At 38.0% G+C, this 27889-nt stretch overlaps 1 protein-coding gene and 1 long non-coding RNA gene across 4 annotated transcripts in view; one reads left to right on the forward strand and one right to left on the reverse strand.

Moving 5' to 3' along the window:
• Positions 1–27889, reverse strand: part of PTPRO (protein tyrosine phosphatase receptor type O) — a 239816-nt gene that overhangs the window by 111499 nt on the left and 100428 nt on the right. The window lies entirely within an intron of this gene.
• On the forward strand, positions 20760–27765 carry LOC144297654 (uncharacterized). The gene is made up of 3 exons (XR_013364607.1): positions 20760–20988; positions 26212–26369; positions 27300–27765. It is a non-coding gene; the product is annotated as an uncharacterized LOC144297654 (long non-coding RNA).

The raw sequence follows: 27889 nt of genomic DNA on the forward strand, positions 1-27889 counted from the left end.
GGAAAAACTTAACTTCATCTGCTTAATTTATAAAACAGGGGTGATTCCTATAACTCATGGGATTTGGGTAAGAATTAAATGGCTTTAATAAAAATGCTAATAGGATGAACCTAATAAATATTAGTTGTATTTCAAAGGTTCTTATGTTTTAGTGAAGTTTTCAATCCCTCAATGACCTGTCAACTATATATGTTCTATAAGCATTCATTGAACTAACCTCACAACTCTAAGGAATTCTGTGATCATGGTCACTTGATGTTATATTCACATTGGAGAGCTACCCATTTTATCAACTCAAAAACAAACAAACATTAGCTGAGCGCCAACTTTGTGTCAGGTATCTTGCTGGGTATTGGTGATAGGATCTGAGTAAGACAGGGGACTTGAACCCCTGGAGCTCAGACTCTACTCAGAGACTCACCCAAATGCATCATTAAGATACTATGTGAGTGTTAGAGACTTTGAAAAGCTGTCTGTTTGATGCTGTTTTTTTCTGCCTATCTGGGACCCATCTTTGATTATATCTTCTTATTTTGGAGCACTGCTTCTTTCCCACCATCAAGCTAATAAGGAGTCCCATGGGAGTTGCTAATGGTAGTGAGCTACTCCCAGATCAGAGCAGGAGGTCCCTTGGCTCAGTCTGGGTGATTCATAGTGCCCCGTTCTCCCTTCATGGAGACAGCCATAAGGATGCTCCTGAGGATTGAGCCAGCCTACTAGAATGCTTTGTCTAAAATTTTATACTGGAATTAGTGGGAAGGAACTTTTTCTCCTCTGGTTCCAACTATTTATGGATGCAAATCTGGAGAAGTCAGTGTCTATAATTTCTGCCCCATGAAGACAGTTGCTTGAGGGAGAATCCCTGATACAGTCTGAGGTCCTCGTCCTGTCATCCTAAGGCCCAGCCCCTGTGGAGTCTGATGACCTGAGTGAATAAATACCAGTTTATAGTTTAAGTCGGGTAAGCTGGACTTCCAAAATTGACAGTCAAAGATTCTGGTCAATACCAGAGAATTGTTCAGTGTTTTCGATGTTTAGAGAAGAAAGCAAGTAATTACGCTTCTGCAATGGGTATGAGGGAAAGTTTCAAGGTAGAAGTGATGCTTGAAAGATGCTCAGGAGTTTCCCAGGAGAACAAAAGTCAGAGAGCCATCTGGAGAAATGGGAGAAGAGCCCACTGTCCTCAGGAGTGGGTAGATCAAGGTAAGACTTCCAGGGAGGATGGTTGACAGCCCAGTCCAAGATGTGAACTGGGGTATTCCTTAGGCCAAAAGAAATCATGGTCTATTTTAATGCAGAAAAGTGACATAATTATATCACAGTTTACAAATACCAATATAATTAGGAACATGGACCTGTATAGTTAGGAATTGCCTGACTTGGCCCACCTAAGGCCAGTAGACTATAAGAAGGCCATTGCAACCACTCAGGTAAGACCTGATAAAAGTCTAAGCAAATGGTGGCTACACCAAATCTGCTTGTGTGACATGCATTTAGAACATTATTAATGCTCCAGCAGGCAACCCAATCAATGATTAGACTTATTAGAGGGCATTTTAGAAGGAACAATTAGAAAATTCTGCTGTGCTAAGGTTACCACATAAGATATAATGGGATGCTCAATTCTTTTAAATAGTACTATCAATGGTGTCTGGTGCTTATATAGCATTTATGGCCATATTTCTCTGCAGACACTATGTAATTCATCCACTTAGCCTCCTGTCCAGTGGCAGGAAAACTTTTTCAGTATGATCTTTTTTTTTTTTTTTTTTTTTCATTTCAGTTCCTTCAGGAAGATCAAGTTCCCAGAGCTGTCTGGACAGGGCAGAGCTTCTCCTGACACTTTCTCAGAATTATTCACAGCTCTCTTTCAGAAAATGTCAGAATAGAATTTGGATGTTGATCTTGGGGGCTAGGGATGGACTTCCCCTCATTTCCCATGATATATGCAATTGTCAGCTATGTCTTGAGCAGCCAGCGTATATCAGGGACTATGTGGGACACTGCGGGGGCCACTCTACTTAGGAGGAAAGAGGGACACTGGTATTATGTGCCTTTGTCCTTCCTAACATTGTGTCTGACCAATAATAGTAACAATGAGGATAACAAGGAGGATGCTCTCGCAGTAAAGGACACCAACTTCCATAGTGCTCATTAAGTGCTGCCAGACACTGCTTTGAAGCTCATCCAGCAAGCTGTTGATACATGCTTGCTGAATGAATGTAGTTATACTCTACTGTGTAATACGTCCCGATGTGTGTCTTAAATGTATCATTTCAGGTAGAGCATATAGTGTCTTTCTCCATGCCTGGGTCCACATTCACGACAGGTCAACTTTCCATGTTTTACGTGCCTAGATACATTTACTTCTGTTTTTATAATTTCATAATACAGAGTCATCTTCTCTTTTGCCTCTTTTTGGTAAAGGAGTCCAAACTTGCATGTCAGGCAGGTCATACACATGTGAGAAGTGGTCTAGTATAATAGGATTGATTGATGAAATCGTTAGCAAATGGGAGGATGCATACATTACCTAAAACCATCATTAAAAAGCACAATTGTGGGATCCCTGGGTGGCGCAGCGGTTTGGCGCCTGCCTTTGGCCCAGGGCGCGATCCTGGAGACCCGGGATCGAATCCCACGTCAGGCTCCCGGTGCATGGAGCCTGCTTCTCCCTCCTCCTGTGTCTCTGCCTCTTTCTCTCTCTCTATGTCTATCATGAATAAATAAATAAATCTTAAAAAAAAAAGCACAATTGTAACAAAATAAAAGTACGCTGGCCAAAGAAAACACATTTGCAGTCCAGTCTCAGCCCAGAGGCTGCCAGATTATAGCACTTGAATTTGTCGCACTGCCATTTCTTTGGTCAAACACCTTATCTTTGGACCTTCACCTTCTGATCAAACTCTTTTCTCTGCCCAGCTAGAATGCAGAAATGATAACTAAAGTCTCTTACCCACTATGCATTCATTTAAAATAAATGCAGATGGCATTTCCTTATCAAGTTACCTATCGTGTGTGTGTGTGTGTGTGTGTCTGTGTGTTAATGGTATTTGATTATATATATTAATGCAGAAATTATTTCCTGATTTCTTTTTTTAAGATTTTATTTATTTATTCATACACACACACACACACACACACAGAGAGAGAGAGAGAGAGAGAGAGAGGCAGAGACACAGGTAGAGGGAGAAGCAGGCTCTATGCAGGGTGCCCTATGTGGGACTCGATCCTGGGTCTCCAGGATCAGGCCCTGGGCTGAAGGCAGTGCTAGACCACTGAGCCACCTGGGCTGCACTATTTCCTGATTTCTAATGCAGACTTGCAGTAGAAGCTCTGCAGAACTCTTAATTCTGAAGATTAAACAAAACATGCTTAAGAGAAAAATTTAACCTGGCATTTTTAAGTAGAGAGAAACGTACTGAAGTTTGCTGAAGAGATGTGCCAAAATTCCAAGTGCTATTTAGGAAAATAATAATAGCCATATATCACATTTTATATTTTACAAAGCACTTTCAAACCCATTTTCTCATTTGATCCTCAAAACATCCCATTAAGTTATTATCTCACTTCATGGATGCAAACACTGAGGTACAAAGAAATTAAATGGGTTTCTCAAGGCTACTCTATGATGATGTGGAGGAACTGGCACTGAAGGCAATTCTTTAACTGCAAACTTTATGACTCTACTATGCTGCTATTTGCGGAGTCTCTCATGCTACTTTTCATATCTGTATTTAGTTGGTGGTGAACTCCTTCAGCATGAACCATGACTTACTCCTCTAGGTTATGATTGATAGATACTCCAAAAGGGTGGTATCACTAAAAAAGGCAATTTTGAGATAGAAAAAAATTCTGGGGCTCGTGGGTGGCTCAGTTGTTTAAGCATCTGACTCTTGGTTTCAGCTCAGGTGGTGATCCCAATGTCCTCGAACTGAACTGGGGAGCCCATGCTCAGCAGGGAGTCTGATTGAGCTCCTTTCTCCCCCTCTCCCTCTGCCCCACCCCTTGCTCTTGCTTTCTCTAAAAAAAGAAAGAAAGAAAGAAAGAAAGAAAGAAAGAAAGAAAGAAAGAAAGAAAAGAAGGAAGTTCTGGAGACAGGCAAATCTGTGTGCAAATCTTACTTAAGTGATACTCTCATTTTGATTCTTCAAGGGAGATGAAGGGCAATACTTTACAAACAAATTTTGTTGCACCAGATAAATTATGGAAACACTAAAATGACTAGGTTTTTGAGGGGATTATAATGAGGCTGTGTGTACATTACTTAACCCAGTGCCTGATATGTAATAGATTCTCCGAACACAATAACTGATTGCTACTACAAAATTTATGGACTATGTTTCCACCGTGATTTTCTTTGGGACATGTACATTTTCGAAGTCCTATCTTGTTAGGACACTGACACCATGATTCACATATGGTTCAGTAGCTATCCTGTCTTTCAGTCTATTTATCCAGTCTATTTACTAATACTGATTAGTATTACCCCTTTATGTGGCATCATGAACAAGAGCAGCCAGTATTCCTTTTTCTATTATGCTTGTGTACGACAGCCTGAGCTGCCCTATTTGACTGAGGGTTACCATGGGAACAGTTTCCAGGACCTACTGTGCTGAGTAGTTTAGAGACCTGGAAGCTGTCCCTGGCTGATGATTGACTCAGGAGGAGGTGGGTCCATAATCCAGGAAGCCACAAAATACATTTGTTTTCAACAGTTCAATGATCAGGCCACTTCTAAAAATACACAACATTCTTCTGGCTTAATGTGTTATGAAAAATAGGGGTTCCTGGAAGGTCAATTTTGTCTGTGAAATAAGTGTTATTTTCATAATATCAAGCACTCACAAATACAGTTTTGCTTGAATTTTTTATTCCCCAAATCTGTTTTCCGTCCCTTCCAGTATTTATAGTTTTAAAATAGTTTTACCTCAGAAAGATGCTTAGGAAAATGTAACTGAAAGATAATTTACTGAAAGATAATGTGGAAGATGATGGTGCTAATCATTTATTTTAGAATGGATGAGTTCAGTCAAATTTCCCTACAGGCATGGAGTATCTCTCCAACTGTGACACCAGTTAATTAAATCCTGATGATAGCTAACAGAGAGGGCAGTCTAGTTACCAAACATGTAGTTCACAGCATATTTAGGTGTGACCCTCATGACCTTTTGTAAGCATTGACCTTTAACTCCCTTGAGTTGTTAACATCCTCAGCAACAGAACTACCAGACCTTCAATACACAGTTTCTTTAAAAAAAAAAAAAAAAAAAAAACTTTATTTATTTATTCATGAGAGACACAGAGAGAGAGAGGCAGAGATACAGGCAGAGAGAGAAGCAGGTTCCATGCAAGGAGCCTGATATGGGACTTGATCCTGGGACCCCAGACCATGACCTGAGCTGAAGGCAGACGCTTAACTGCTGAGCCACCCAAGTGTCCCAATACACATAATTTCTTATGCCCTCCATCATCACTGAGATTTTATGGTTTTCCTAGAAGACCTATTTCTCTCTGCCAGATAAATTAAAGCCCAGAAATTAAGGGAGATGAAGTGCAATACTTTACATACAAACTTTGTTCAATGTTTACCTTCATGTAATTAAAAAAAATTATGTGCTTACTGTATGCTTAGTGCTAAGGGATATAAAGTTGAGAAAAGAAATTTGGTCACTGTTCTGATGGTCTTTGGAGTTTATAGCAAGAGAGAGGAAATCACCACTTTATTTTTTTAAGATTTTTTTAAAGATTTTTAAAAAATGTTATTTATTCATGAGACACACACACACACACACACAGAGAGAGAGAGAGAGAGAGAGAGAGAGGCAGAGACACAGGCAGAAGGAGAAGCAGGCTCAATGCAGGGATGTGGAACTCGATCCCGGGTCTCCAGGATCATGTCCTGGGCTGAAGGTGGCGCTAAATTGCTGAACCACCTGGGCTGTCCAACTACACCACTTTAAATAATGAAATAATTACAAGTGTAAGAGGCATTGTTAAGAAGACCTCAGCAGGAGGATCTATCCTGGAGGAAGTAAGAGTCTATACATGTAAGTACAGCCATCAGTTAGACTTAGCTTGATGAGGAGCTGGAGAAAGAAGAAGATCTCTGAGGAATAATGTATATGAGACGTGGGGGCTGGAGAAAGCACAATTTGTATTTGAAAAACCAGAATAACATCAAAATGGTCAATACTGAAGACTGGATCATGGGATTCTTTGCTGGTCCTTCCAAAAAAGTTGAGCTTTATGCTAAAGGCAATGGGAAGCCACTTATGGATTACTGGGGACATGAAATGATCAGATTTGCATCTGTAATAGAAGTAAGATCTTATCTTAATTGTTGCCTCTTGAAATCCTATTGGAGGAACTTTTAATGGAAAAGTGCTTATTACCTAGAGCTCATCACATCATGTACCCTCCTTAATGGCCATCACCCAATTACCCCATCCACATTGGGTATTATACGCAACTGATAAATTACTGAACACTATATCTGAAACTAATGGTGTACTACATGTTGACTGAATTTAAATAAAAAAAAAGGGGAAAAAAAAGAAAAGTGCTTGATAATGAACCACTTGGGATAGTAGGGAACACTCTTAACAGTGTGAGAAGAGGAATCTAGGCAAACAAACAAAAACAAGAATAAAAAAAAAAAAATCCAGTTAAACTAGCGTTTGAGTTACGAAGAAAGAATGGCTTTATTCCAGAAAGTAAGAGGGACAGATAAGAGGGAAGGGGCCAGAAAAAACAGTGAGAGAAGAGCGAGCAAGATGGTGTGATGCAGAGAGAGAGAAGGGCAATTAGCCAGTGGAAATATCCAGATGGAGGAGGTTGAAGAGCATTTTAAAGCTGGAAATGCCTAATGTTCCATTTGAAGTTAGCGTTTTAAACAGTAAACACTTATCCATCTTCCCAAATTCGAATCTTTAATAGTATTTGCGACAAACTCTTTGTGTAAGTGGGTCATTTGTGAAACTTGCTAAAGGGGCTGAGTTTCTTGTCCTTGCTTTAGGCCACAGAAGTGCTATTTGTGGAACTTGGCGCCTGGGGGAAAAGGAAGTGAGAATGCAAACATTCTCTGAATTGACAAAAATCCCAAAGCAATTTAAACTTCCATCTGAGACGTTAAGGGATTTGAGGCCAATTTCATTTAAGACTCAAGGGTGCAGGAAGCTCCTTCTGGGTATATTATGAGAGCTCTTTGGTGAGGATAGGCAGAAGTAGGTGTGATCGAACTATATTCTAGGAGAGAAATGAAGGTGGCTAGGACCAGAGTGACGTCAGCAGAAATTTAGAGTGTATGTTCCTTAGAAATCAGTGACCCAAGATTTGAGTTGGTTGTAGGCTGGTTGTGGTACTGATTTTATACACACTTATCATCATGATGATGATGATCATCTATAGGAAAAGCTGCAGGTATTAGCAGCATCAGAAGGATGATGTATATCATTTGTTCAGTTCAGTTTGATATCTAATGAGTATGAGATGTCTGTGGAAGATCCAAGTGCAAACGCCAAGTAGGTGGTAAGATACATGGATCCAGAATTCAGAAGAGATATCTGCATCAAATATTTGGGGCAGATTGTTTCACAGATGGCAGCTGGGGTCCTGGAAATCAAGGAAATACCACAGTGTGGAGATACAACTGCTACTATTAATAGAGCTTTACTTTTATTAAAATTCTACTTTGTGCTAAGAACTTTTTAGGCATTACTTTGCTTAATCTTCTTACCAACTCTCTGAAATAGATATTATTATTTGCATTTTCCAGATTAGAAATTGAGCCTCAGTAAGATTAAGTAACACCTCTAAGTTCACATGGCTTTAAAGTGGTAGGCAAGAGAATTAGATCCACATTCCTTTGATTCCAAAGTCTGTGTTACTGCCATGAGCTGCATTTCAGACTATCCTTTACTTAATTTTTTTGCAACCAAGGTGCATGAATGTCACTTTAAGTAATCACTCATCTTTTTTTTTTTTTAAGATTTTATTTATTTATTTGAGAAAAAGAGAGCACCAGAGAGCACGAACAGAGAGGAGGAGCAGAGGGAGAAGCAGGCTCCCCACTGAGCAGGAAGCCCAACTCCAGATGTGATCCCAGGACCCCCGAATCAAGACCTGAGCTGAAGGCAGACACTTAGCCAAATGAGCCACCCCGGCACCCCTAATCACTCATCTTTATTATATGTGGAATTACAGGGCATTTGGCTGTAGCAGGAAGAGTAGGGACTTAAGGGCAAATAAAGTTGAATATGAATATCAGTGCTGTTACACACAGAACTCTCTGAATCCCTTCGTTTATCTATAAAATGGGAAAAGAATGCTTACTTGACCAAGTAGTTAAGAGAATACAATGAAAAAAATGTAGTTAAGATACTTGCCATATTTTATGCCTTACACATACTTAGTGCTTAATTTTGATGGTTTAAAAGAAGTGGAAATTATACCTAGTGAATCTGGTTAAGGAAGCTCTTATTACCTGCATTGCAAAGTTTTCTGATTATCACAGGAAACCAGACAGACCACAAAAGGGATGTTAAGTTTGCACTTTCATAAGAACCCTCAACATGATAATAAAACCCTAAATTGATAATCATGTAATTTCTCAGTGTGTACTTTTCAAGAACAATGATAGCTCAGAATTGATGTTACTTGAACTAGTGACAGAAATAATTCAACTAGAAATATTATTTCTTATTGTTCTATTAAGATAGACTCTACACTAATCTAACTTTCTCCTTTTTTCTCTTTTCTTCAAAATACCAAATTATGAAGACTAATAGAATTGTGAAGTTATGGGACACCTGGGTGGCTCAGCAGTTGAGCGTCTGCCTTTGGCCCAGGGCATGATCCTGGCTTGGGCATCGAGTCCCACGTCCGGTTCCCTGTACGGAGCCTGGTTCTCTCTCTGCCTATGCCTTGGCCTCTCACTGCGTCTTTCCTGGATAAATAAATAAAATCTTTAACAGTTTCTCATCTGTAAAATGGGGTTGTTCATCTTCTTGCAACTATGCTTTTGTGGTGATTGTACGGGATAATGTTTATAAACTACCAGCAGAGCTGCGTGTGTTCTAAGTGCCCCCCAAACAGCACAGTTCTGATATGTGTGAGTGTTCTGTGTTAAAAACTTGGGGAAAGAATCACTGAGCTTAATATTCACTATCAAATAAGAACCAGATTCCTTTGCTTGACATGCAATCCCTTCCATAGTCCATCCCCTGGTTTACTATCCCAAATTATCTGCCACTATTTCTCTGTCAGGAATTCTGTGAACCTCACACACTAGTCAAACTCCCCACTCCATATGCTCCAGGTGCTTTCCTGCTACTGTGATTCTATTTATGTATTCTTTTTGCCTGAAATATCATTTCTCCTACTTCAAATATCCAGTTCTATTTGATGCTGACATCTCTATCAAATGCCACCTTTTTTTTTCTTCTTTTTTTTTTAGTGTCAGAGGTAGAGTTTAGTGATTCATCAGTTGCATATTACACCCCGTACTCATTACTTCAAGTGCCCTCCTTAATGCCCATCACCCAGCTACCCCCCCACCCCCCACCTACCACCCCGCAAGCAACCCTCAGTTTGTTTCCTATGGTTAAGAGTCTCTTATGGTTTGTCTCCCTCTCTGATTTCATCTTATTTTTCCTTCCCTTCCCCTATTTTCATCTGTTTTGTTTCTTAAATTCCAAATATAAGTGAAATAATATATTTGGCTTTCTCTGACTGACTTATTTCATGTAGCAAAATACCCTCTAGTTGATCCATGTTATTACAATTTGCAACATTTCATTCTTTTTGATGGCTGGGTAGTATTCCATTATATATATGTGTGTGTGTGTGAGTAGTATAAGTAGTATTCCATTATATATATATTATTCCATTACACACACACACACACACACACACATATATATATCATATGTATCATACATACAATCTTCTTTATCCATTCTCCCATCAATAGACATTTGGGTTCTTTTCATAATTTGGTCATTGTGGACATTACTTCTATAAACATTGGGGTGTAGGTGCCCCTTCGAATCACTATGTTTGTATTCTTTGGATAAATACCTAGTAGTGCAATTTCTGGGTCATAGGGTAGCTCTATTTTTAACTTCTTGAGGAACCTCCATATTGTTTTCCAGAGTGGCTATACCAGTTTGCATTCCCACTAACATCTGTTGTTTCCTGAGTTGTTCATTTTAGCTATTCTGAACCTGTGTGAGGTGGTATCTCATTGGGGTTTTGATTTGTATTTCCCTGATGATGAGTGATGTTGTGCATTTTTTCATATGTCTGTTGGCCAAATGCTACCTTCTTTGAGAAGCCTTTATAACCAGACATAAAAAATGATCTCTCTCTTCCTGTCACCCCACAGCCCAATATATCTACATCTCTCCTAGGACACATCACCTTGTACATTGGATCATACAAATCTACTAGCAGGTAGATTATTTCTGTAGTAAGAAGTAGAAATGATTTCAAATGCCTCTTCTCTTTTACCAAGATCCTGCTATACTCATGTTAAGTATTCATAACATCTACTTAAACCATTTGAAGTGAACATTTCACATATTCATCTTCATTTCAGGATGTTAGCTTTAAATTGTCATCATTTCTTACTTTCCACAGCATGAGTAATATGTTCAGCCAGCACTGATGCTATTTTGAATTACAAGAAGGCTAGAACAACAATCTGATATTTATGTTTTATAAATGAAGCTCAAAAATATCTTTGTCTTTTGGAACAGCTGTAAAAAGACAGTATGCAATTTACTGCATCAAGTGAAAGGATTCTATTCTTTGGGAAAGGATGGCATTTATATAAATCATGCAGTGTTATTTGCTTTTATTTGACATACTGTACTTGTTGCTAATTGGCTTTTAATCATTAAACATTTTCTTATTGCCTTCTATAATATGTATCTTAAAAGGTGAAAAGTAGAAATGTGTGCATCACTGAGATCTTAAAAAGTGGTTTTTACCATTAGAAAACTTCAATCTACAGAATCTAATGGCAATGGTGAAAATTTTTCATAGGATTCTTTACAGAAATGTTTAAATCTCTTTCCACAGCTTTGCTTATTACTTTAAGGTTTCTGTTCTTAAAAGCAGAAGCTGTTGTTGGTTGCCTGACACATGTACCTTAGGTCAAATTACAATAATCTTCACTGTTTACATTAACAAAAGATCTTTTTTTTAAAAAAGATATTTATTTATTCATGAAAGACAAAGAGGGAGAGAGGCAGAGTGGCAGAGTCATAGGCAGAGGGAGAAGCAGGCTTCCTGCAGAGAGCCCAATGTGGGACTCGATCCCAGAACTCCAGGATCATGCCCTGAGCCAAAGGCAGACACTCAACTGCTGAGCCACCAGGCATCCCCAAAAGATCTTTATTTACAAAGTTTTTATTCAATTTCATAATAAAGATTTAGTAAAGTCTTAACATGTAGTATTTTATCAATGATTGTGAAATATATATGATTTTTATTTATTTTATTAACTTATTTATTTACTTAGAGAGCATGCAAGTGGGGAGGGGCAGAAGGAAAGGGAGAGAGAGAATCTTAACCAGGTTCAATGCTGAGTGCAGAGCCCAACATGATGCTTGACCTCATGACCCCGAGATCATGACTTGAGCTGAAACCAAGAATCAGACTCTTAACCCACCCAAGTGAGGGTGGGTTAAGCCTTTGAGCCACCCAGGTGCCCCTGATTTTTAAAATTAATATCAATTAAAATTAATTTAAAATTAAATTAATGCTTTAAGTTCTGAAACATACTTTTCTTAAGTACCTTGAAATATATGAAATATAATACTTATGATCAACATTAATTTTCCATTTACCAATTACTCTATTTCTATCCCCCCCCCGCCCCGCCGCAGACTAATATTCCCCTTCTCTCTGACTCTGTACCTTTTTTTCCTCTTTCCTTATTTTCCTCTCTTTGTATTGCTTCTCATGGTCGGCTTGTGCTGTGTTTGGTTAGTTCTATATATAAATTTCCTGCTAGATTTTAACTTCTTAAAGACAGGCATTCAGATTTCACTTGTTATCTATCACAGTATGTTACTAGTTGGAACTTAACAGATATTTGTAAACTTAAATCTTTCATCTGTCCATCTACTCTACATTTATTGAGACCTTAATGACATATTCTTACTCTGTCTGTCCAGCCTATTCTTAATATGTTTTAGTATTTATGACTATAGCTCAGCTTTTGGATTATTAAACCAAAAATATATCTTTGTATTCTAGAAATAAGAGGATACTTTGGCTAAACAAAGAGAGGTATTAGGGAAATAGGCAAGGTGGAGAGAAAGGAGGAATCAGATGAAGAACAATTAAGGAAACAAAAGTGAGGAATGAGGGTGACTGAAAAACATATGGAAATTGGGAAAGAGTAAAACAGTGAACAATAATAAATAAACTAGTGACACAATAACATTTATATTTGTACCTTCGCTGGTCGTACCTTCTACCTGTTATTATTTAATACTTGACAGAGAAAAACATCAGCTACATTTCTATTAATATCTCAACTGTTTCCTTATACACTGTCTGCCTGTTTTTGCTCCTGTAACTACACTATAATCTGTTTCTGATTTGCAGAGAAAATATTCTATATACTCATAGATGAACCATTAATAAATCTCATGTTGCTATGGGAACTAATAGAGATTTAATGGTCTAATTGCGCAGGCAGAGGCTGTCCGTCCACTTGGCTAGGATAGTGCCATGGAGATTCAAGTATTGGATAGGAGATTGGACTTTAGGACCCCTTTCAATTCATAGCTTTGAAGAGTTATAAATTAATAAAAGCTGAACCTATGAGTAATTTCTAAGAATATTAAGAGATGCATGCCAGATTTCCTTTTAGGTTATAAGTATCCAGCATCTCTTTTCTTCAAAATGACAATTTCTCCCAGGCCTTTTCCATTAGCTTAAGCTTTGAGGAAACAAATCATAGAACATTTACTGGAAGAATTTAATCATAGCTTATGATAATTCAATACAATATTTTCCAAACATATTGCTGCATAATTTATAATAAATATGATTATATATTTAGTACATAACAGTATGATTCTCTATTTCATTGGAATAAAAAATACCATTAATCTGATCTATTTGTGGAGTTGATTAATGTGTCTCCTTTGTCTATTCCCTTTAGCATTCAAAGTAAGAAAGAGATTTTAGTTATCAGGTAATTATAATTAAGTCCATACTAAGTGCTGTAATTAAAGAAAGAAAAGAATAACAATAGTAATAGCTGGCATATTTTAAGTGCCTAATATATCCCAGGATTTATTCTAGGTGCATTAGATTAATTATGCCTCATCCTTAAAACAACACTTAGAATTTATTATTATTATTATTATCAATAACTAGGAAGTAGAAGACTAGGAATTCAAATAGGAATAATCCAAACAATAATTCACAGTGCTTGCTTGGTGTTAGCTACAAGAGCATGATTGTGAAGAGGAGAGATGGTTTCAGACCTCAGGAGGATTAATTCTAATAAGCAATAACAGTGAGATACATCAAATATTATGATAAGAAAAATGTACTCCAATAACAAGAACACCTCACCTAGTGATGGTGAAGTTGGTGCCTAGACAATAAATAGGACTCAGCTGGCAAAGAAGCTGGAGTGGGGGGAATATTTCAGGAAAAAGGGGGCTGGAAACAGGGATAGAGGACAACACAGCACCTTCCAGGAACAGGAAGGGTCTTGAAGGTCATGACCAGGTATTTGAACATTACATCAGAGCTGAAGAAATGTTGTAAGCATGAGCTGGCCATAAGTAGATTTTCTTTTGAGAACAGAAGACCTGGTGGTGGTGTGGACCTGGGTTGGCAGAGAGTAGCACAAAGCAGGAGATCAATTAGAAGGCCCTGGTAATCACTGAAGCAAGACTGACTTGGCTTTGCAGATGAGAGGGATGAGGAGACATCTAGTAAGGGAGTAGTGGTTAGAGAGCCTGCAAGTGTTCAGAGTAGGAAGGAGCTTTAGACTATGTTGTAATCCATAATTGGTACAGACAAGGAAGCCCAAGGCTCAGAGGTGGGAAGGGGCCTGCCTAAGGCTATCTGGCTGATTAAAGGAAGACAATTTTTTTTTTTGAGTACAGTTGACACACAAGGCTACACTCATTTCAGGTGTACAATTTAGCGATTTGACAAGTTTATACATAATTCTGTGTTCACAAGTGTACCTGCCATCTGTCCATATTATGTTGCTATTGCATCAGTGACTGTATTCCTGATCTGTGCCTTCTATTCCTGTGACTTTTTCATTCTATAACTAATAGCCTGTATATCCCCTCCCTATTATGTCCAAATCTTCACCCCTTTCCTATCTGGCAATCATCAGGTCTCTGTATTTATAAGTCTGATTCTGCTTTTTGTTTGTTTATTAATTGTTTTTTTTTAAGATTCCACTTGTGAGTGGAATCATATGATATTTGTTTGTTTGTTTTTTTAGATTTTATTTATTTATTCATAGAGGCAGAGGAGAAGCAGGCATCATACAGAGAGAGCCTGATGTGGGACTCGATCCAGGGTCTCCAGGATCACACCCTGGGCTGCAGGTGGCGCTAAACCGCTGCGCCACCAGGGCTGCCCGGTATTTGTCTTTCTTGAACTGACTTATTTCACTTGGCATAGTATCCTCTAGGTCCATTCATGTTGTCTCAAATGGCATGATCTCATCCTTTTTATGGTTGTGTGAATTGCTGTGTGTGTGTGTGTGTGTGTGCACATACATGGATTTATACGCACCACATTTTTCTTATCTGTTTGTCTATTGATGGATGCTTAGATTGCTTCTGTATCTTGGCTCTCGTAAATAATGCTGCAGTAAACATAGGAATGCATATATCCTTTTGAATTACTGTTTTCATTTTTCTTGGGCAAACACCTAATAGTGGAGTTACTGGATCATATGGTATTTCTAGTTTTAATTTTTTGAGGAACCTCCATACTGTTTTCCTCAATGGCTGTACCAATTTACATTCCTACCAACAGTGCACAGAGGGTTCCTTTTTATAAATCCTTACCAATACTTGTTATTTCTTGCCACTTTAATATTATTATTTACATTAAAATATTTCAACTTCCAAAACCTACCAAATCAATTAATTTTTTTTCTCGTTTTGCCATAGGAAAGCTGACTTAGGCTTTTTCTGCATGCTGTAGAGGTACATCAAATCTGGCTCTTAGGTGAGTGGTCAGAGTTGTGAGGCTATTATTGTAAACAAGTGAGAGCTTTCCAAGTGGCAATGAAGACTGCCTTCAGAGTTTATCATTTTTTTATAACAAAATAATAAATTAAGAACAAACCCAAGAAATCAAGGTTCTTTTATTGCATTTAGTCACAAATATACTAAAAATATCATTATATCATAAAAGAAGTATCTTACATGGATATAACACTGTATAGAGTAGGGATTTTCAAACTTAAAAGGCATTTGAGTTCAGGTGGTCTGGGATGGGGCCCAAGATTCTGCATTTCTAACAAGCTCTCGGGAGGTACTAATGTTGCTGGTCCACCGAACACTCTGTATAGAAAAGTCTTACTTTTCAGTTTTTATTCACTGGTAACAGGCATGAATAGTGAATCAGCAGGGTCAGGAGCCATCTAGGTTAAGCAGAACCTGAAAAGTCAGTCCCCCTGCCTGGGAGGCCTTTGCAGTGTGAAACAGAGCCCTGAGTGGACAAGGCAATTCGCTGATCTTCCACTGAGAAACCACCTTCAGGAAAGGGTGATTCCCACCACTGGAGTGACACACAGATGAGTCCCAGAGGCTCTAATTGAAACAGGAGAAGCACTAGCCATGTGACACCACAGCTGGCAAATCTCCTTGACACTCTCAGTGTCACTCTGGGAGCAGTAGTTTCTGCTTTATGTGCCTCAGTTCAAATCCTGTTACTTGACCTATATTAACCCAATAAAGATTTCGAGCCTTGAGTTTTACTCAGTTTTACATCTTAAGCTCCCATTTATGTCAACTTTATGTTTAGAATTATTCAAAGAGGCTAACAAGATAATATGCATAGAAACTGTTGCGTAGTAGGCTCTCAAAGCATTGGAGGAATGTATGTTTAAAAATCGTGTGAGGGAATCTTCAAGCCTTGGAACCGAATATTCTTTTTCTTTTTCTAGGTCTGGGAAATTCATAAGGCACTTGTGTATCGGGCAGTTCAATGTAATCCTTTACACACATCAGTAGTCTATCAAAGAGTTGGAAAAGAGTGGTGCACCCGTACGTTTCCAGGGATGCAGGGAGAGCGAATCAGATTTAGGTCTAGAGAAACAGAAACAGGTAAATTTGATGAATTCCATGTGGTGGAGGCAGAAAGCTCGGGCTTTAAGAACTAAATTAAAAATTATGGACAGAAAGACTTATAATTTGGCAAGAGCAAAATTCCTGTAAGGCGAAGTCACATCATCATTGTCAACACAGGCAGACAGGCTGAGGTAGCAAGGCAGGAGAGGAAGTGACTTAGCATCGGAAAACAGCCATTTCCCTGAGCTACTTCAGGCTGAGGGTTTCCAATACACAGGAGAGGAAAAGCTAGTAAATAAGCCATCATATAAAACTCCCCTATTGGCAGGGATGTTACTAAGTGCTCACTGCAGTTCAATAATTAGAGGCAATATCCTGAAAGCCAGGTACTGTCACAGGACTGTAGGAGACACAAGGTAAAAAAAAAAAAAAAAAAAAAAAAAAAAAAAAAAAAAAAAGGCAGCATTGCTCAGAGAACTTGCAAATACCACAAGGAATATAGGGGTATAAGCATGGATATAGGTAAGTAACACAAAATATGAATGGGGGCAGCCCTGGTGGCTCAGTGGTTTAGTGCTGCCTTCAGCCCAGGGCCTGATCCTGGAGACTCAGGATTGAGTCCCACATCAGGCTCACTGCATGGAGCTTGCTTCTCTCTCTGCCTGTGTCTCTGCCTCTCTCTCTCTCTCTCAGGAATAAATAAAATACATTTTTTTAAAAATGTGAATGAACAGTAAGAGCTGGAAGCTCAACCAGAGAATTATATTCAGCCGGAGGAATCAAAGAAGGTCTTGAGCAGAAAGTAGTGCTTCCTTGAATCCTAAGTCATTACATTTCAAATTATAGGGCATCTTGGAAGTAATGTAGTCTGCTCCTTGGGCTGGTGAAAATGGTGAGGAAAGTTTGAGACAGTGTAAAGAATAGGAGTTTTTCAGATAAATTCAAAAGTTTCTTGCAGTGCTAGCATTTGGTACATGAGAATGGGAAACAAGGCAAAGGGTGAGATTAGAGCAAATGAAGACCAGCCTTGAATGCCAGGCTAAGAATTTGAACATTGTTGATAGGAAACCATTCAAACAAGTTTGATGAGAACCAACTGTTCAAGGTCTGCCTGTAAGTGCAGCCAGGTGGTGCCAAATCTCTATTCCTTACCACCATTTCTGCATAATCAGAAGGGGAAGATTGAATACACCAGACTATGACCCTGGATAGATCCTTTTACATACAACCCCATAAGGAACATTCCTAGTATTAGAAAACATCCTTTTTAACATACACTGTAACCAAGTTATATTGGGATGGACCAAGCAGAGAAAGTCTATATGCATGAAATATTTGGCACTACACTATGCTACAGGCTAAAGAAATGAGATAATTATCATGTTTCAGAGCAGTTCTATATTTTCCTACAGCATGGCTTCAGATTTGTAACTCTATTGTTACAGTTGCCACGAATGAACACAATTTGGAATTTTTGAAAATTGAAATCCTCCTTTATCTCAATGAGGACAGAAGCAATTTTCACTTGTTTCTAAGAGGCAGCTCAACTGGTATTATACTTCAAAATAAAATAAATACTTCCTGAGAAGACCTTCATGAAATCTGTAATTTCTCTCTTATAAATCATAATCCTTTGGAAATGAACCTGACATAAAATACTGAATCGTGAGTTTCAAAAGAACCAGAAATCTAATACATCTATAATTGTCTTTTTTTGTTTGAAGACAATAAGCTGCAACCCACTCATGTAGCTGGCAAGTTAACTCTCAAAAATTTTGCTTCCTAGATTCTTCCTTTGTGGATAATAATAGTTACAAGGTATAGGTTTGTGGCAAATTCAAGAATCAATTGCTGGATGCATCCTTTAGGAATTTCACCAGGAATTCATTAACTGTATTAAATTTAGTAATTCTGTCATAGGGAGAGGAGAGGTGTTATCTTCTTCCTGTAGTTAATTCTGTGTCAGTGCTGTCTTGCTCATCCAAAGTGTCACCATCTTTCTTGATGGAGGTCAAGTGAGGTGCGGGAAGGCCAATGGTAAAATCAGTAGCATTTAAAGCTAAGGTGGCAAATTCCAGCTGAGCTTGCTATCTTGCCTTTCACTCACATTACTTTGTCTTTTTATTCTTAGCAAATGGGCTGGAATTGAGCAGTAAGAACCTGCTGTGATTTTTTTTTTTTATTTACTTAAGCACAATTTTGGATCTGAATGTTCATTCTTTTATGACATTTATACTTTCTACTGCCTTTCTCCCCTGAAATCCATTAACAAAGAGAAAAGCATGGCCATTTGTTATTATTCCATTTCACTTCCCATTAAGAGTTGTAGGGTAAAAAAAAAAAAAAGAGTTGTAGGGTAAGAACCAACCATCAGTCCATAAGGCTGGTTCTCTAACTAAAATCTTATGCTTTATGTGCAGCCTTCTGCTGAGGACTTGATGATGCATATGCTGAATACACGCTGCAAGAAGCAAATACCAAAGGAGTCACTGGAGGTTGGGCCTGGGTGTCAGCACGTGGGAAAGTCAGAGCCAAATGATGCATGGTTATTATGCCAAGCATGAGTACTGTGAGATCCTTGTGGGTGTTACTTTCTGGGGTGTTGTTATTGTTATTTCTGTTTTTTGGTGGTAAGAAAGAGAGAGAGAAAAAAAAGGGAAGTGCCACTTAACCTGCTCTTTCCAAACTTGGTTTACACAGGGGTTCCCTTCCTTAATACTGCTTTCTGGTATATAGATGTCTTGGTGACACCTGAGGGGGTCTTTACTTACTTTGCTTTTGGGCCCCAGTTAAATCAAAGAGGGCTGAATGATTCTACCACTATTTTATCTATTTCAGTACTTGCTGCTTTGAGAACCTTGTGGGACCTCTTTGCCCCTCATTTCTTTGGTGGACGGGGGATAAGAATAGAATGTTTTGAATGTTATATAATATAGATAAAGCATATATATATATAATATATATATATTTATTCTGCTTTGAATGTTATATAATATGGATAAAGCATATATTTTATATATATATATTATATTATATTATATTCTGCTTTCTTTATAATGCCCTTTACCCTGACCAGAAGACTTTAATTAGAGATATGGGCATATTCATAAAATTTAAGCCTCAAGTAACATAAAATTATATAATTTAAAATACAGGGGATCCCTGGGTGGCGCAGCGGTTTAGCGCCTGCCTCTGGCCCAGGGCGTGATCCTGGGGACCCAGGATCGAATCCTACATCGGGCTCCCGGTGCATGGAGCCTGCTTCTCCCTATGCCTGTGTCTCTGCCTCTCTCTCTCTTTCTGTGTGACTATCATAAATAAATAAAATTAAAAAAAATAAAATAAAATACAAAACCCCAAAGTTTAAGGATAAAGTTTCCTTTATCCTTCCTTTTCAAGTTGAAGAACACTAGAATAATCTACTGAGGAAGTGTACTGATCTCATGCATTGTTCTAGATAGGCTGACACCATATTTATGAGGTATTAGAGTGCCAGATGATTCACTATTTTAAAAACCTATGTGCTTAGTATTTTTATTAATATGCTACAAGTTCTACTTGACCAATATCAATTTCATAAGTGCTCTCTGTCCCAGATAAATAAATTCTTCTAAGTTGGATTTGGCTGATAGTTTTCAGTTGAGCTGTTTCTGTCCCTCCTATTTTGACATGTGGCTGAGTTTTGTTCCAGGCATGTCAAAAGCCTGCCCTTGGGAGATAAGGATTAATTTATTGAAGAAAACCTATAATGCAGAAACCAAGCAGAAATTTGCAAAACTTGTTGTTCATGTCATTTCAAGCTGGTTCATTTTAGTGAAGCATTTTTTTTTCCCTAAATGGAGATACCAAAGTTTATTTTGTGAAATAAAGAAAAGTCATGATTATCCATTTGTGTTCAGCATGTGATTAATTGTAAATTAGAACAGGGTGAGAGGAAATCCTTAGATATACTTCCATTTAGTATTAGCTTGAGCTATATGAAATCGCTAATATTCAACCAAATACATTTTTGAAACTAGACTCTTTAAAAATTAAAACAAAACAAAACAAAACAAAAAAACTTCAGCCCTTCTATTTGGGTACCTATATTTTGTCACATTCTATGGCTGGGTACTGTATTTATGGGGGCCTTAAGTCAGCCACTTAGCATAGCATATTGTGACATAGTAATAGGCCTGAACTGAAATTCAAAAATTCAAAAAAATGAAATTCAAATGATAAATAAAAAAATAATCAGTTCCATGAGTCTTATTATTTTAATAAAAGAAACAGATGATCATGATACCAAAATTATGTCAAATACCTAAGAAAACATTGACAACAAAGGGAAAAAAACTGTCATAAGTCTATCACCCTGAGGTAACCACTTGCTGACTCTCTAATTGTGCTATTGTTATTTAACAAAAATGAGATCATACTGCTTTATGACATGTTCTCCTGAATTAATATATAGGAAAATCTCTGCACACCAGTAAATATTTTCTGTTTACATTTATCTTAAGTGACTGTAGAGTATCCCACTTTTGAGTGTTTGAAACTTTATAGTGTTTGCCAATTACAGACACTATAGTGAAACAAGCTGTCTTAGGCGTTGTAATCATGACCTCTCAAAGAGTGGTCTGTAGAAGAATGCCAGTCTGAAACTATGTACTAATAATCTGTGACAAAGAAAGCACATCAATTGAGGGTAAGCACTGAAGTTGTTTGTGGCATAGGTGTGGTATGTCTGCTAATATGTAATACAAAAAAAATGGGGCTTGCATTTTATGTTTGCTTTAATGTAATTTTTCATACACTTATTTTTTTTAAAGATTTTATTTATTTATTCATGAGAGACACAGAGAGAGAGGCAGAGATATAGGCAGAGGGTGAAGCATACTCCCTGTGGGGAGCCCAATGCAGGACTCCATCCAGGACACAAGGATCATGACCTGAGCCAAAGGCAGATGCTTAACCATTGGGCCACCCAGGCATCTCTCATACACTTATTTTTGATGAAAGTATTGGTTTGTGTAGATTGGGGGCAGGGAAGGAGATAAGATAACCCTGGTCTTTTATCATAGTTCAAAAAACTGAAATCAATCTAGCTAATCTTACTAGAACTTCTTGGCTCAGAAATCATAATTTGAGCTAATGGCTGGTTGATAGGAATGTTTTCAATGATACAGCACTTAAGATTTGGGATTATAAGGGTTAGTATTCGGGAAAGAGGTATCATGCTATTCATGTTACTGAGCCATTTTTTTCTCACTAGGGCCTGGTTATTTCTTCTAACTAGTAAACCTGTTTATTTCCTGGTTTACTCCAAATCAGCCTTTCTCAGAAATTCTGAATCAGGAGAGAAGCAGTAGTGGTGATATAAAAGTAAGGAATATAAGGAAAAGAGAAAAATTGATAGAGGTAAAGAGGAATGATATGGAGAGATTGCCAAGAAGAAAAGAGGTGCTTTGCTAATTCATTTACTAAAAAACTACAGTCAACCTTAGCTGAAATTTCAAAAGAACAACAAATGCAAATCCCATGCAATGTAAAGCTACATTGCTGTTAACATTAATAAATATATTTTTAAAGAATAACAAAATACTAACCAAACAGAATTGCATGCATCATGTCAGTTCAATTACACAAAAATTTTCATAGTTTTTCTTCACTTTAGTCTTTAAGATAGGAACAAAATTGTGTTTTGTAAAACTATCCCAAATCATATAAAATCATGTTTATGAGCCATTATTTGAATGGCTAAGTTTACATACTTGTGAAAGGTTTGTTATATTTTTGATGGTTACAATTACTTTTATTCTGTGATAGTTGAAGTCAAAAATCTCATTTCAATTTTCTAGCTACAAGTTATGATTATTTTTTTAAAGATTTATTTATTTATTTATTCTTGAGAAACACAGAGAGAGAGGCAGAGACACAAGCAAAGGGAGAAGCAGGCTCCCTGCGGGAGCCCAATGCAGGACTCAGTCCCAGAACCCTGGGATCATGTCCTGTAAGTCAAAGGCAGACGCTCAACCACTGAGCCACCCAGGTGCCCCTACAAGTTATGATTATGGGGGATGCTCCGTATATGGTAGTGGTTGAATAAGCTGATCAGATCTTCGCGTATGGCAGGTGACTTAGAACCAAGGGACACTGGTTCCCCGGCTATCCAAAAGTAGTGCATGTCTATGAAATCTTTTGCAATCTGAAATAGCATAAGAAGAAGCAATTAGCAATAATTTATATGGAATTTTTTTAAGCATTCCCAGATCCCCAAAATAACCTTTCTTAGGCTTTTCTGATACCTCAAGACCCATCTTGCTAACGGATGCACAAAATAAATGGAGATAAAGTGCAGATGCTCACAGACACAGTTCAAAACTCTGTTGGTTTGATGCTAAGAGGCTGAGATGCTATGCTGAGTGTGGCTCTTGGGAAGGAAAGTTGGCAGGTCCCCTCTAGATAATTCGGAGTGTGCGCTTCCTCTATAGCAGAATGCTGCAAAACAAACACTGAGTGCTATTTTTATGTTTCGGCTTTTTCTGTCAAAGTGAACATTCTCTTCAAATTTCTTTTGCTTAGTGAAAATGGGTACTAATGTAGGTCTCTTGTAAAAGCAAAGTGACAAAACATGAACTTTTGAAAAGCAGAGGATACCAGTAATAGCTTTTATGTTTCTGCGAACAGTGCTTTATGCTCAAATGTATTTGCAGACCCCTTGCAAAAGGTTTCCCCCTCTTCCAGGAAATATCGATCTTTGTTACTTTACTATTTACCTGAGAGAAAATAAAGCACTTGCCCTCAGTTGCTTTACCATTACTTATTGCCACCAAAATCAATTTACATTTAGTGTACTTTGTTGCTTCTGGATCAAAACCCCAATGGTGAATAGAGACCAACATGTATTTTGAAATTTGATGGAACATGGGAAATTCATGTATTTGAATACAAGATATTTCATCTGAGTCTATGTCTGTTTTCACCCGATAAGGCAGTAATTTTTAAATTGTTTGTGGTCTCTAGCAGTTATGCTAAAATTTGATAGGATTTATAATAGAAATAAAGGAAATAGTTCTGTGAGGGACATTTTTACTGAAGTGCTCATTTTCAAATAAGAAGCCATTGTACAAACTGGATAAAAAGAAGGACCCGTGGTATAGGAACACAGAAGGAATTCAGTGGCTTCCCTGGGACCCGAAGACCAGCTCTATATTCAGCAAATGGACAGAGAGTTGTGGAGGATTTTGAAACTTAATATACAGGACAACATTTAGTCTTGAAAAAAAAATGTGCTCAAGATCACCACAAACATTAATTTAAACACGCTAGAGGGACACCTGGGTGGTTCAGTGGTTGAATGTCTGTCTTCGGCTCAGGTTGTGATCCCAGAGTCGTGGGATGGAGTCTCCCATCAGGCTCCTGTGGTGAGCCTGTTTCTCCCTCTGCCTATGTCTCTGCCTCTTTCTCTGTGTCTCTCATGAATAAATAAATGAAATCTTAAAAAAATAAAAAATGAACACATTAGAGGTGCTTGTGTGGTCACAGAACACATTGCCATGTGTTAATATGCAGCACTAATATGGAGAGAAACTGTACATGCTCCTCTAGGTTGAGAAAGCAGGTTTGTTTCTATTTGTTTATTTATTTGTTATTTATTTATTTTTTTAAAAGAGTTCCTCCAGGGGCTTGAACTTACAACCTGGAGATCAAGATCTGGGCTGAGATCGAGTCAGATGCTCAACCAACTGAGCCACCCAGGTGCCCTGAGAAAGCAGGTTTAAAAGAAATGATTAAACACTAGCAAACAGTTATTGAAATAATATATGGGGTGATTCTGGGGAAGAATACAACCTCTCACCCAAAGTTTTTCTAATATTAATATCTTTTTCTAAAGTAAAAAGCCAAATTCCTTTGGAAATTATCTGAGTTGTAACAATATAGTAAAACCATGAGTTTCTTATTGTTTTTTTTTCATTTGTTTTGATAGTTGCATCCATATAAGATCTATTTCAGGGATATCTGGATGGTGCAGTTGGTTAAGTGTCTTACTCTTGATTTTGGCTCAGGTCAAAATCTCAGGGTTGTGAGATGGAGTCCCAAATCAGGCTTCCTGCTTGGTGTAGAGTCTGCTTGAGATTCCCTCCCTCTCCTTCTTCCACTGCTCCTCTTCCTACTCATGAGCACACATGAGCTCTCTCTCTCTCTCTCAAATAAAACAAATACATAAAATACTTTTTAAAAAGATTTATTTGTTTATTTCAGAGAGAGAGAGAGAAAGCATGAGAGGGAGGGGCAGAGGAGGAGGGAGAGAGAATCTCCAACAGATTCCATGCTGAGTGGAGAGCCCCACATGGGGCTTGATCTCAGAACCTGAGATCACAACGTGAGCCAAAGCCAAGAGTCAGGAGCATAACCAACCAGGCCACCCAGGTGTCTCAAAATAAAAATATTTTTTAAAAAGGAAAAAAGACCTATTTTGAAGTCTATTGAAGCCAACATCAAAATACTGAGTAGTTTTAATAAACAAATGACTTTACTATTTCCATTTATTCTATGGAAATGCTGTCCTCAACAAAGCTAAATCTACTAGGATCATCAGAGAATCAGTTTTGGAATGGTCCCAGTATTAATGCATAACACCCACACACCACCCCACACACCATTGACTTGAAGAGGTTACACCTTAGTCCTTGCAGTAACACTTTAAAACCCTCTTTCTATACTTGTCTTCCTTGACTGCTCTGCAGAATGTGATGATTTTTTAAAAGATTTTATTTATTTATTTGATAGAGAGAAAAAGAGAGCGCACACGCAAGAGAGAAAGCGTGCACAAGCAGGGAGAGTGGCAAGCAGAGGGGGGAGAAGCAGGCTCCCTGTGAAGCAGGGACCCCGATGCAGGGCTCAATCCCAGGACCCTGGGATCATGACCTGAGCTGAATGCAGACACTTAACCTACTGAGCCACCCAGGAGCCCTGCAGAATGTGATTTTGTTTAGTGATCCTCCCTTGGCTTTTGTTACCAAACTTCAGATTTGGCTTCCACCTGCCCAGCCACTCCTCTATCTTCCTTGCCTCCCCTTGCCATCCTCCTTTGCCTGTTTTTTTTAAAAATATTCAAGTCCTAAATTCTCATTTTTCTCTCCTGTTATCTCTGTAGGTGATCTCATCTGGGAGTGTGATTTAGTTACCAACTATCTGTGTGCCACACACTCTAGAATCTTACATTTTCTTTGAGCTCTAGACCTGTATATTTAACTGCCTCCCTGAAATACCTGCCCCTAAACCTAATTTTTATTTGGTATTCCCCTGTTTCAGAAAATGTCTCACCATCCATCTAGAAATGTATACTCTGGAAATGTGGGGTCACCTTCAACTTCTTTTCCCCTCATCATCTCTTACCAAATGTAAATTATCATGTCCTGAGGTTTTTGTTTCCTGAACATGTCTTGACTCTGCCCAAATTTCCTTCTCTTATTTTGCATGGATCTCTAGAGTGTATTATCTTCTTACACTCTTCCAACTATTCTCTACACTGTATTCAGAAAATCTTTCAAATATATAAAACTGGTCATGTTGACTATTAACTCTGGGAAACAACTGAGGGCTGCTGAAGGGGAGGGGGTGAAAGGGGTAGGGTTACTTGGTGAATGACAGGAAGGAAGGCATGTGATTTGATGAGCACTGGGTGTTAGATGCAACTGATGAATTACTGAAAACTACATCTGAAACTAACGATGTACTAGATGTTGGCAAACTGAAACTAAAATAAAATAAAATTAAAAAAAAATCCCAACCTAGTCATATTGCTTTCTGCCTCAAATCCTTCAGAGAATTCCTATTACATCTATAATAAAGACAGAAATAACTTTATGTGGCCTGCCTTAGATGCCACAGTATTTTTTTTTTAATTTTTATTTATTTATGATAGTCACAGAGAGAGAGAGGCAGAGACACAGGCAGAGGGAGAAGCAGGCTCCATGCACCGGGAGCCCGACGTGGGATTCGATCCCCGGTCTCCAGGATCGCGCCCCGGGCCAAAGGCAGGCGCCAAACTGCTGCGCCACCCAGGGATCCCTAGATGCCACGGTATTTTAACCTTGATTATTTTTCCAACTTCATCTCCTTTCACTTACCATCTTGCTTTCTGTACTCCAACAGGAATACTTTTGGTTTCTTAACTAGATTATTCTCCCTCCCACTTTGAGACTTGTGCATGTGCTTTCTTCTCTTAGTGGTCTTCTGACTCCAGGGTCAGAAGACCACTTTGAATAATTTAATTTGAATAATTTATCCTCATCCATTCTTTAGTACAGAATATGTGTATACACTCATCATGTTGATCACAAATCCTAGTGCAGTGCTGGTACAAGGTAAGCACTCAAGAGATTTCTTTGAAATGGATGAATGGATGATCGAATGAGAGGTTTATGAGATTAAAATAAAAACTTGAAAAAATCTGAACTGACCTGTTCAGATGGTGTGTCAGATACTCTTCATTATCCTCAATATCCAATTTCTACAATAACCTCTGATTTTTAGTGGGTATATGAATGTGAAGAAGTAAGGTTGTGTGTGTGTGTGTATATATATATATATATATATATATATATATATATATATATTTTATGGTTTTGGGTACTTCCTGGGGGTAGTGGAGGCCTGATAGTGCGTGGGGTGGGGATGGCGGTGGGGGGCAGGTTTCCAGTCTCGCCAAAAAGAGGTCCAGAAACAGGTCCCTATAAATGTTCGGGGCTTAGCCCTGGAAAAGCCCCGCCATGGAAGAAATAGGGCCCTTTGAACCCCAGGGACCAGACATACAATGAAACCCAAGCCCCAGCCTCAGGAACTGCGAGGCAATGCACCTTGGATATATATATATATATATATGATACAACAATATATGGTTATAGGACCAATTCCTATTTACTGAGGTGTAAGATAAAAGTGCAACTCTTAGAAAGTGTTCTTAAAGGAATGTGCTTTTTCTTTTTCTTTCTTTCTTTTTTTTTTTTTCAGTTATCTTCTTCCTTCTGGCTGAAATGTGGATGGAAATGCCAAAATTCCAGCATTTATCTTGGATCATGAGGTCCATTGGGAAAATAGAGGCTATGAATGGAGAAACGAGATCAAAGGAGTCTGTATTCCTGGCACCAGAAGGCACCATTCCAGTCTTAGATGAGCACACCTATATGAACAAGATGTAAACTTTCTGATTTGAAAAACTAGCACTTTGCATTTTCTGTGGCATTAAGTCAAACCTAAATCTAATTAGGTTTTTCTTAGAACCCTTGATTTTAAAAGACTTTTTTAATGATAATTTTAACTTATAGGAAAGCTACAAGCATAGCACAAAGGAATCCCAGAGACTGTTTACTCAAATTCACCAAATGTTAACATTTTGCATTTTGCTTTATTTGTTCTGTCTGTCCGTCTACCTCTTTATCTATTCATTCATATATATAATCTTACTATATAAAATTTTTATTATCCATTAATATATATATATAATTTTATTATAAAATACATTTTTAAAAAACTTAAACCATTTGAAAGTAAGTTCCATAAATTATGACTGTACTTCTTAACATGTGCATATTTACCTATTA

The sequence above is a fragment of the Canis aureus genome, chromosome 25 (genome assembly GCF_053574225.1).
Source record: "Canis aureus isolate CA01 chromosome 25, VMU_Caureus_v.1.0, whole genome shotgun sequence".
NCBI classification, from domain to species: Eukaryota; Metazoa; Chordata; class Mammalia; order Carnivora; family Canidae; genus Canis; species Canis aureus.